The following is a 7,566-nucleotide window of genomic DNA, read 5'->3' as shown; positions in this document are numbered from 1 at the left end:
AGCCGGGTCAGCTTGTCCCATTGAGGCATATCCTCCAGTGTCTTGCCCTTTTTAAAATCAAGCGTCATGTTTTTTCATGAGTTTAAACTGCGTATCGGCTTGTTTGGTCGACTTTGGAGGATTTACCTTGTGTTGAAGGCTATAATTTTTTTAAATCTTACTTTTTTTTTTTAATTTGCCTTTGCTTTAAAATAATCAATCATCATATTAAAAAAAATCAAATGGATATATATAGTCTCATAGAATTTATGATTGCGTTGGTTGGTAAGCTGGAATTATAGATGAAGCATGACTCTCTCTCTCTCTCTCTCACTCTCTCTCTCTCTCTCTCTCTCTATATATATATATATATATATATAAGATTTATGAAAATGAGATAAAATTGATAAAGGAGATATATACACTTTGGCAAGAGTGTAATTATTTTAGAAAACCAAAAAATACCTTGAATTTCCTCGAAAAAAGATGATCGATCATATACATATATATTCACATTGGAAATTCCATCACGCTTTATCCTTCAACGACAAAGCAATTACTAGACCGACCAAGGCCACACTTTGTTCATCACTCAAATAATTTACATATGATGAGAATCATTTTCCTTTCCCACTTTCTTTTTTTCGCTTTTTCTCGCTTTTTTGGCTTACACATGGAGCGTGTTAGAAATTCCTGGGTGCACTGTCCTCGAAGCTGATGGGATCTAAGACCACAACTGTGCGTTCTTCACTCGAGACACGCTCTGTAGTACGACCATGGGGGAGAGATCTCCCACAATGGTCACCTTTTTTGTTGCCAAATCTATGGTGAATGAACTCACACCTGAGAAACCAACCACAGATAAAAAATCATATACATAGTAAAAAATAATATGATATGATATAATTTTCATTCAACTTGACAAAAGCTCAAAATAAATTTCACAAGAATAACTTTTTAATTCTTCACTATAACTAATTGGATTTGCATTTGTCATATATCACAAAATTTGTATCTAAATTACCCTTTTATTTTTCATGGGAGTGACTTAATTAATAGGAACTCTTAACAGTGTTAAGTGATTATTAATCCTAGTGAGCAGAACATGTGCTTAGCATGCATGTTGGTGTTGCACCGCAAGGGATCATCTCACGATATTTTATTTTTTATTTTATTTTTGAGAAAAATATCGGTACAAGTAAATTTGAAAAATATTAGAAAATGTATAAAAATATAATAAAAACGTAAAAATTACAAAAAATGTTAATATCACATTAACAATGCAATAACGTCGCGATATCATGAATTTTCAGGAGTATATCAGATTTGAAAGTATCGCAACAAAACTGCCATAAATATCGTCGATATTTGTTGCTAGCTATACTTGCAACCACAGCAGAGAGAGATGGCAATAGAGAATTAACCGTGTTGATGAAACGTACGTACCTTCCATCCTGGAGATGTGTTTCCTGACTTTCATTTCACAACCTTTGCAATGTATTGATACTTTCAAAACCACAACCTTCAAAAATTAATGGAAACGAAAAATATGAAAAAGCAGATTAAAAGGATACAATAGTTAATTTTTAAAAAGAAAACAATAAATACACAACTTGGTGTTCTCCGTTTGGAAGAAAAAATAAAGAAATAATTAACAGATACCTGATTTGGGGACCGAGTGGCTGAAGATTCCTGTGGGAGGGCTTCAAGCTCAGCTGTTGGGATGGGAATGAGGGAAGGAAGGGGTTCAATATCAGGAAGTATACTCAAGATATTTGTATCATTCAGGAGATACCTTGATGAGGTTGACGGGCTCTTATATTCTGAAGTTTTCTTTAGTCTGTATCGATTGATTTCCTTAGATGAAAAAGAAGAAGAAGTATGCTTGCTTCTACCAAGGGTATTGAACTCTTCTAAGAGGTACCTGGATGAAACAGAGGGTTTGGCAGATTGTGCGGGTTTTTTGGGTTTGTGGCCATGGAGTTCTTTGGAGGAAGATGAAGAAGAAGAAGAGGTGTACTTGCTTCTTTGGTGATGGAAACCTTTAGGCTTGGATGGTAGGCTCGGGATCAAGGGCTTCCTCATCGAACTCTGCCGATCGAGGCCTCCATGGCGAGCTACGGAGTTCTTATCAATGCTGAGGCAGATGGCAGTGGAAGCAGCAGATGCGCAGAAGACACCTATCCCTTTCATATCTTGACAGTAAATGATCAGAAATGTCTAATAAGGGAGAAGATGAAACTTTTGTGCGGTCGAACCTTAACCCACCATTGATATATGAGATCTAGAGAGAGAGAGAGAGAAAGAATAAAACTTCAGTTTCAATTGGGTTGATGCGTTTTTATATGACAGAGAGAGAACCCATGTGGGAAGTTCAAGAATAAAAAGAATAAATGTCACTCGTAGAACCAAGAGATTTTTGAAATATGCGTTCGCTTTGTTTTTTTTTTTAATGGGAGATTTTATGTTAAAGGTGAAATGGTATGCTACGATCATGCTTCCGAGCCATAGTGACAAATATCGCCAGAAATTGCCTAAAAGTTTAAAATGGTAATTTCTTTTGAGATTTATGAGAAAACATAAATGCCACGATTTAAACACGATATTTATGTTTTAAATGGCTATTTATCATGAAAAGATTGTGTATTTTTATTTTTAAATAATTTTATTAATATTTTCTTATAAAAATATTTTTTATTGCCAAGATTTTGCCTAAAAAAATGCAAGATTTATGAAAAAATTTTCAATTTCTCATGAGTTTTGAAAAACGAGATTTTTGCCAAAAAATAAGTTAGTTGATGCTTCCATGTAAATGACCAATCCGAACCCAAGTATGCCAGTGTTGTTTTACAAAACAAATCTCTCTATTTCTCAATTTAAAGTTTTAAGTGTGGGAACAGTGCGCCACGCATGCACTCGTTTTCCCAAGAAAGACTAAGAGGCAGTTACGGTCACACTGTATATAACAGATCGCCCATGCTACATCTCAATTGGGAACTTTGAGCTGATCCCACCGGGACTAACCGTGCTTTAAATTTTACTGGTGAGCTGTGTAAGAGCTTGGGTGTTGGTGATTCTACTTGGGGTTTAAGGTGCGAGAAGTTGAGATCAAAGAAGCGGCTACGTGACAGTACTAGCCAATCACATGACAGAATTTACAGCTACAGAGTACAGGACCCACATGAAATAAAACATTGACCATCCTTTTGACCGCCACTATTTTGCTGCCGACATGGCTAGATATCGTTCTTAAGCGGGAAAAATGTACGGTTTCACACACATATCCATGCGCACACGAGTCACTTAAAATATATTGAACACAGGTATATATAATATGCCAAATGACCCAAAATGGGTGCTTTGGCTTAACCGCCCAATGTAGTGAAACCAAAAAAGTATAAATTGAAATTTTGATTCTCTCTCTCTCTCTCTCTCTCTTTCTCTCTCTCTCTCTCTCTCTCTCTCTCTCTCTCTATATATATATATATATATATATATATATATATATATATATATATATATATATATATATATATATATATATATATGTGTGTGTGTGTGTGTGTGTGTGTGAAAAATATATGGTGGTTTTATACTATGATATCATTAGGTCCCTCTTGTTTGCATGGATCTATTTGAATCCTAGACGAGGATTGATAGGGATAGACTAGTCTAGGTCGACTAGGCTAGGCCATGTAGGAATTTTGAAAGAATAATGATAGAGTTAAGGGTCAAATACTAGATAAAATTTTAGATGCTGAAATATGGCATGGCCTCCCTATTTATTGTTTTTTTGAAAGATCCGAATATGTTTTTGAGTATTCAAGATCCTTGAGGGTTGAAGTTTTGTAAAGAGATTTAGGATTTGGAATATTTCACTCCCGGTTTGAAAAGAGGGTAAGATAAGGACCTTGGGCATTTTCCTCCAAATGACATGCAAAAAAGGTGTTGACGTTCATAAAAAAAAGTGCTAACGATAAAACCCTAAAATTGTTCGCAGAAAAAGTGCTAATGACAATTCATAAAATGCTAATGATAATTCATCAGTGTTCATGTGTCATTAGGATAGGTTAACTTGTTTCAGTCATAACTTTATATCTGGATATTCGTTTAAGGTGACTTTTAATGCGTTAAAAAGTTAACACCCTCTACTTTAATTTAGAGTAAACCAAATTTGGTAATAAAAAAAACTAAATTTAATCATTTTGATGATAAAAAATGCACTCAAAGTGGGTTCTACCTTAAAAATAAGTTTTTACTAAACAAGTCATCTTATTTTGGTAATAACTTTATACTGTAATGTTATATTTACTTGATTTTTGGCTTATTAGAAAGTTAATATATTTTAGTTAGATTGATCTTTTAGACATAAATTTTGAAGATGATGTTTTAGAAGCCAAAAATGAAGTTTAATTTAGAAGAACTTTAAAATAAGATCAAAACATTGGATTTTGGTATATGGCTCTTTCTATAAAACGACTCGATCAAAATTGGGTTATCTAAAAATGCCACTCTTTGTTGTCAAGTGTGTGATGCTTGCTCGATAACAAGGAAGTAGACACATTAGTTTTAAAATAAAAGAATATTGGCTATGACATTGTGTTTTCGAAAAAGTCTTGTGAAAAAACAAAGACATTGACAATTGATGACACAGGATTATGGCTAAAGGAGTGTGTGTAGCTTAACATGAGAATCTTTCTATGATGTGTGTCTATATAAGCAAAGAGGTCTTGTCAAATGAAGTTAGATCAAAGACTAAGCTAATACTTTATTTTACACAAGGGCTTTTCTTGGAACTTGGTAATTGTGAATGAGAAGTCATGGTTGGGCAAAGTTAGATAAAAATAAAGCAAGTGCCTTATCGCTTGAAATTGTATAAAAGATGACTTATATATAGGGGTGGGCCCATTGGAAAAACCTTGGCCCATGACCCTAAACGGTCTGGGTCGGGGGCTATATATATATGAGTGTGCATTCATATATAATAATATATATTAATACATTTATATATATAATTAAAAGTTCACACACACACGCACATATATAATATATGTATGTATGTATTGAGGTTGGGTTGGGCCGGCCCATGTTGACCCACATCTTAGCTCGTATCAGACAGGTTCAAACCAAGCCAGGGCCAAATTTACTGGGTTGAGCCGGCCCATGGGCTGCCCAGCGCAGTGCCTACCTCTACTTATATATTTGCAAAAGATAAAAACTTCTTTTGAAAAAACAAAGATATAGACAAACTTTTAGACAAAAAACATAAAAAGAAAATGATAACCTAAGTTGCTCCCTTACCTTAGTATTGTATTGGTGAGAGAGTATGGGACGTCACCCATACTATCTCACTTAGGCCAAGGCTAGCTACCTATAGTGTTTAATCTTTACCATTCACTTGCTTTGATCGCTCACTCTATCGGTCTCTTTGTCCTCTCAATTGTAACTTTCTTTCTTTATCGGTAGCTTTTCTACCTTACTCTTGGAGTTAATGAAAGAATAAGACAAAAACAAAAGGAAACAACAACATTCTTAGCTGACATTTGAAATGATTTTTTTAAATTCATACATGCTTTTGGAGAAAAATTTGTGGTGAAATGGTTTATGTGCTCGTCAGATGGGTTTTGGATTGATCCATATATACCTCGTGTTCATCTATCTAGAGGATAATCTAGAGATAAAATTGTGTATACTTTTTTTAATGGGACATGGGATAATTCAGTTTCTAAGGACTATGTCAACTCTAAGAAAACTTGTTAATAACATTAAGAAACATGCATATGACATGACATGCTAATGAATAATGAAATGTTCTTATTTGACCCATTTTGATCAAGGTGATCATAAAGCAAGTTCTTAAGACGAATTTTCTAGCTCAACTTTATGAAAGAACAATGCAAAAAACACTTGACTTTAGCTTGCTTGAAGTTGATATTGTCATTTACTATGTTTAATACACTACAATATTATATTTTTAGATGGTGAAAAATCAATGACTCATAATTCATGAAAAATAAGGGTGATAGATTTTGCACTTTGTGCTTAGATTTATGTAAATCAAGCATAAGCACACACACACACACACACACACACACACACACACACACACACACACACACACACACACACACACACACACACACACACACACACACATATATATATATGTTCCTTAAGCCCCCTTTTTAATTAGGTCTCACTATGTCCTTCAAAAATTATAGTTTTAAGTATTTTTTTTCTCACATCTAACACCGTAGATGTAATCTATAGGTTTTGTTTAGTGGGAACCAACTTTTGGATTGCCGGAATATGACCTACATACAGGCTTTTTTGGTGATCCAAAATCAATGGCTATTAAGGTACCAGTTTTTTTCTAGCTCATAAAAACATGTTTTTTCATCGAAAAAACATGATCCAAGAGTCAATTCACACTAAATCAATCATGCTAAACACATTTAATGATTCATATCTATCATAAAAGACTTAAAATCTATACCACTACAAGAAATCTGTGGATTAACGACGATCACAATCCGTTGCCAATCTGTCGCTAAACAGTTTAGCGACGGATAACTTCCATCGCAAAATTCTAGCCGCTAATTAGCAATGGAAACTATTTGTCCCAAGTTTCGTCGCTAATTTGTGATGAATTAGCGAATGCTATGATTGTCGCAAGGTCGGCGTTAATATGCAGAGATTTGGTTTGGTGACGAATTTTAATTCGTCACTAATTCTGTTGCTATTGTAGTGACAAAATTAGCGACAAATTAAAATTCATTGCAAAAACATTGGCCGATTCACTTTTGTGATGGATAAATATTCGTCCCTAACCCGTCGCTAAATTAGATGTTGATACTAAATAGCGACGGATAATATCCATCGCTAATCTGTCACAAACAATAAAAAAATTTAAAAAAAAAATTGTTTAAAACATATATATCAAATTTTTTTTTTCTTGTGATACAATTTATATTTCCTATTCAATTTATATTTCTTGTGTATAAAAAATAAAGTACACATAAAAAATACATATAAAAAGCAACTAAAATCATTTATCGATCCACTATAATCCTCACCAAGTTCTAATTATTTACAAGTAAACATTTACAAAGATTTTCTTTTGAAACAACAAGAAGATACAACAAATTCAACACATAAATCTAATCATCACTAAGATTCTGTGCGTCATCTTCCTCATTGTCTCGATCTGCCCCTTCAGCTCCTCTATGCTGATTATCTCCAGCATTCTACAAGAGAAAAGAAATGTTAGTATTGATAAACAAAATATAATGAAATAAATTATATGCAATGCACCTAAGTTAAGGCAATCAAAGTAACATGAGTGAATTACACATAATCTAGCTAGCAAAAAAGTAAAGGATATTAACAGAATTCAGATGTGTTCTAAGACTGACATAAAAAATTCATAATGATTCAATCATGCAAATATTTGTTCTAATCATGCATATACTAGCTTGAAATCTAACAACATGAAACAAATCACATGAAACTTTCATATCTGAGAGGCACCTGCAGACGAAGTTCCCATGTCCTGAAAAAATCTGCACAACTCATTACAGACAACGT

General features: G+C 33.7%; 1 long non-coding RNA gene across 1 annotated transcript; it reads right to left on the bottom strand.

The window, feature by feature from the left end:
* Positions 1-513: 513 nt before the first annotated feature.
* LOC149845839 (uncharacterized) lies at positions 514-1,922 on the bottom strand. Its single transcript, XR_016430482.1, has 3 exons — positions 1,642-1,922; positions 1,426-1,501; positions 514-822 (listed from the first exon to the last, which is right to left on the bottom strand). It is a non-coding gene; the product is annotated as an uncharacterized LOC149845839 (long non-coding RNA).
* Positions 1,923-7,566: the final 5,644 nt, after the last annotated feature.

This window comes from Nuphar pumila, chromosome 2 (genome assembly GCF_984573655.1).
Source record: "Nuphar pumila chromosome 2, dmNupPumi1.hap1.1, whole genome shotgun sequence".
Taxonomy (NCBI): domain Eukaryota; kingdom Viridiplantae; phylum Streptophyta; class Magnoliopsida; order Nymphaeales; family Nymphaeaceae; genus Nuphar; species Nuphar pumila.
The sequence above is the reverse complement of the archived record's forward strand: the minus strand, read 5'-3'. Positions and strand labels throughout refer to the sequence as shown.